The sequence below is a fragment of the Silurus aristotelis genome (genome assembly GCF_946808225.1).
Source record: "Silurus aristotelis genome assembly, chromosome: 27".
NCBI lineage: Eukaryota > Metazoa > Chordata > Actinopteri > Siluriformes > Siluridae > Silurus > Silurus aristotelis.
Window position 1 is genome coordinate 6,181,821 of NC_139600.1, and position 4,362 is coordinate 6,186,182.

Here is a 4,362-nt window from a genome sequence, read left to right on the forward strand (position 1 = left end):
CGCTTGTTGTTGTAGTTGAACGTGTAAAAAGAAAAAACGCAAACACAAGTGAGTACACCTCTCACATTTTCACATTTCAGTAACCATTTTAGTTTATCTTTAAAATGACAATTCTTTTTATAATTTTTTATAAATTTTATTAATTTATTCCCAACAGTTTATTCTTTTCATTTTGTAGTGTTCCTCTTGGCTGCACTGCTGTACGTGTATGTGGATGTCAGATTTTTTGTCCAATCAGATTTCAGCCTCTATGTGCTGCCATGTCAATCTAATCTGCTAGCTGGCCCAGTATAGCGTCAGCATTTTTTCGTCCTCTGATTGGTTGTTCAGAGGGAAACTGTTACAGACAAGTTCGACTGGCAAAACACGTCTGTAGCTCTGCACACATTAATACATCTGAGTTAGACTTTTTACATTTACCAGAGAAATTGATTTGGTCTTGGACATTCACAAAAATACATTTTGAAGAAAAGCTAGACATGGTGAGGAGGTCGGCCAACCCCGAAGCTATCTAGCGTGTCTCAGCCAGGGAAAGGGTTTGATCTCCACTTCCAGACCAGTGAATAGGAGCGGTACCACTGGATTACATGGTATTAAAGTGGTAATAAAATGGTAATAAAATTATATTCACCCTCCATATGTGAAATGCCTCTCTCTCTGTAATGCCACGCGTTGTTATATTGCGTTTTTGTATTGTATTGATGGTTTCTATAATTGCGACGTGATAGTGGTGGTATTAAGAGGTGGATTAAGTCGGCTACGTCCCCACTGAAGGCCCTGGTACCAAATGTACGGCCCACCACTGTAAAAATGAAACTTGGATATATTTTAGTATAGTCAATATGCAGCTTGTGTAGCAGTACAGATTTACTGTCCTCTGAAAATAACTCAACATACAGTCATTATTGTCAAAAGTGAGTACAACCTACAGTGGGGCACCAACTGTGCAAGTTCTCCCACTTAAAAAGATGAGAGAGGCCTGTAATTTTCATCATAGGTACACTTCAACTATGAGACAAAATGAGAAAAAAAAATCCCAAAAATCACATTGTCTGATTCTTAAAAATTTATTTGCAAATTATGGTGAAAAATAAGTATTTGGTCAATAACAAAAGTTCATCTCAATATTTTGTTATATACCCTTTGTTGGCAATGACAGAGATCAAATGTTTTCTGTAAGTGTCCACAAGGTTTTTACACACTGTTGCTGGTAGTTTGGCCCATTCCTCCATGCAGATCTCCTCTAGAGCAGTGATGTTTTGGGGCTGTCGCTGGGCAACACGGATTTTCAACTTTCAAATTTGCAATTACACTGAGGAAAATAAGTATTTGAACACCCTGCTATTTTGCAAGTTCTCCTACTTAGAAATCATGGAGGGGTCTGAAATTGTCATCGTAGGTGCATGTCCACTGTGAGAGACATAATCTAAAAAAAAAATCCAGAAATCACAATGTATGATTTTTTAACTATTTATTTGTATGATACAGCTGCAAATAAGTATTTGAACACCTGAGAAAGTCAATGTTAATATTTGGTACAGTAGCATTTGTTTGAGGTCAAACGTTTCCTGTAGTTTTTCACCAGGTTTGCACACACTGCAGGAGGGATTTTGGCCCACTCCTCCACACAGATCTTCTCTAGATCAGTCAGGTTTCTGGCCTGTCGCTGAGAAACACGGAGTTTGAGCTCCCTCCAAAGATTCTCTATTGGGTTTAGGTCTGGAGACTGGCTAGGCCAACCCAGAACCTTGATATGCTTCTTACAGAGCCACTCCTTGGTTATCCTGGCTGTGTGCTTCGGGTCATTGTCATGTTGGAAGACCCAGCCTCGACCCATTTTCAATGCTCTAACTGAGGGAAGGAGGTTGTTCCCCAAAATCTCGCAATACATGGCCCCGGTCATCCTCTCCTTAATACAGTGCAGTCGCCCTGTCCCATGTGCAGAAAACACCCCCAAAGCATGATGCTACCACCCCCATGCTTCACAGTAGGGATGGTGTTCTTGGGATGGTACTCATCATTCTTCTTCCTCCAAACACGTCTGGAGTTATGACCCAAAAGTTCTATTTTGGTCTCATCTGACCACATGACTTTCTCCCATGACTCCTCTGGATCATCCAAATGGTCATTGGCAAACTTAAGACGTGCCTGGACATGTGCTGGTTTAAGCAGGGGAACCTTCCGTGCCATGCATGATTTCAAACCATGACGTCTTAGTGTATTACCAACAGTAACCTTGGAAACGGTGGTCTCAGCTCTTTTCAGGTCATTGACCAGCTCTTCCCGTGTAGTTCTGGGCTGATTTCTCACCTTCCTTAAGATCATTGAGACCCCACGAGGTGAGATCTTGCATGGAGCCCCAGTCCGAGGGAGATTGACAGTCATGTTTAGCTTCTTCCATTTTCTAATGATTGCTCCAACAGTGGACCTTTTTTCACCGAGCTGCTTGGCAATTTCCCTGTAGCCCTTTCCAGCCTTGTGGAGGTGTACAATTTTGTCTCTAGTGTCTTTGGACAGCTCTTTGGTCTTGGCCATGTTAGTAGTAAAGCTGTTAGTATAACAGCTTTACTTTGTTAAACCATGCAAAGCCACAACATGTTCATGTTTTTGTCCGGTTGACAGGACCATACAAATTTGTGTATTTTGTACTAGAGCAGTTAAAATTTGGTGCTTTGAGTACAAGTCTCATACTGACTACTGGATGTTCAGCATAACACCTCATGGTAAAGACTCTCTGAGGATTTGAGAATTAGAATTGTTGCTGTCCACAAAGATGGCCGAAGCAATAAAAAGATCGTTAACAACATGAAACTGAGTTACAGGACAGTGATTAGGGTCATACAGAGGTTTCCAGACAAAACAGGCCTTGTAAGGGTCTAAGACAGGGGTCTCAAACTCAATTTACATGGGGGCCGCTGGAGACAGAGTCTGGGTGAGGCTGGGCCGCATCAGGTTTTCCACAAGAAAAGCTTTGTTAAAAAATTCCAATCTTCTCAAATCTCTTTATTTTTTAACACAAAATAAGTTGAAAAAATAAATAAATTAAAAATCAGTGAAAAAATAAATAAATTAATTAAGAATCAATAAGAAAATAAATCAATCACTACTAAATAAATAAAATAATAATAATAATCATGAAAATAATAATAATAATTAGATTTTAGATCTTCTATATCTGCTGTATTCAGATTCAAATGTCTGTATTAACAGTTCTTTAACTTTTAACCTTCTTCTGAACATGAATTGTCCTGAACATGAATGGAACATTGAAGAACATGAACTGTTCTTCTGAACATGGCTTCTCTTGCCTACTTCTTGCTGCCAGAGACCTGGCAGCGCCTCCTCTCGCATAGCCGAGCCACATTTAGCTTGAGGGAGGAAGCAGTTGAGACCCTCAGTATGGCTTGAAGATGATCATCAGTAAGTCTGGACCTATACTTGGACTTATTGAAGTTCAAGGTGGAGAAGAGCTTTTCACACAAGTATGTTCTCCCAAAAAGGCACATGGTCCGCTTGAACATTCGGGAAAGCTCAGGGAAGCTGGGGGTCAATTCTCTCAAAAATTGCCCAAGCCTGTCTGCTTTTCCACTCACCTCCCCGAACTTCGCTTTGAGTTCAGAGTTGCACTGCAGGTCAATGAGCTCCATTTGAAGCACAGGAGGGGCATCTTGCACATCAAAGGAGAAGGGGTCTGCAAAAATTGAAATGTGGCTCTGTGCGTCTTGAAGTCTGCAAATCTGTGATCAAATTCCTCCTGTAGCTTCAAAATGACGTCAACATACTTCTCACCACTGAATGGTGTGCCTTGCATGCTGGGAAATGGCATAGGTTTGTCTGAGAGAGCTGGGCTTTCCATAACACTAGTTTTGTGGAGAATGCGCTCACGTTGTCATAGGCAGCACTGACAAGTTGCCCCTGGCCTTGTAACTTCTTGTTGAGTACATTAAGCTCATGTGTGATATCAACAAGAAGTCCATGAGCCATTTGGATCACTTAGCACAGGAACACTCCATCCTTCTCCATGAAGGCTTTCACTTCTGCTCTCAACTCAAAAAATCTCTTCAATACGTTTCCCCTGCTGAGCCAACGTACCTCGGTGAAGTAGAGCACATCCCCATATTCTGACTATATTTCCTCTAAAAAAGCACGGAACCTTCGGTGCTTTAAGCCCCTGGATTTGATTTGGTTGATGCATTTCACAACGACAGACATCACATTGTCAAACGTCAGGCATTTGCTGCAAAGGGCCTGCTGATGGATAATGCAGTGCAGCGCAATGGCCTCCTCCAACCCTCCTCTTCCAGTTTTTTTTTTTTTGCCACCAGTCCATTTTTCCTCCCTGTCATTGATGGCGCTCCATCG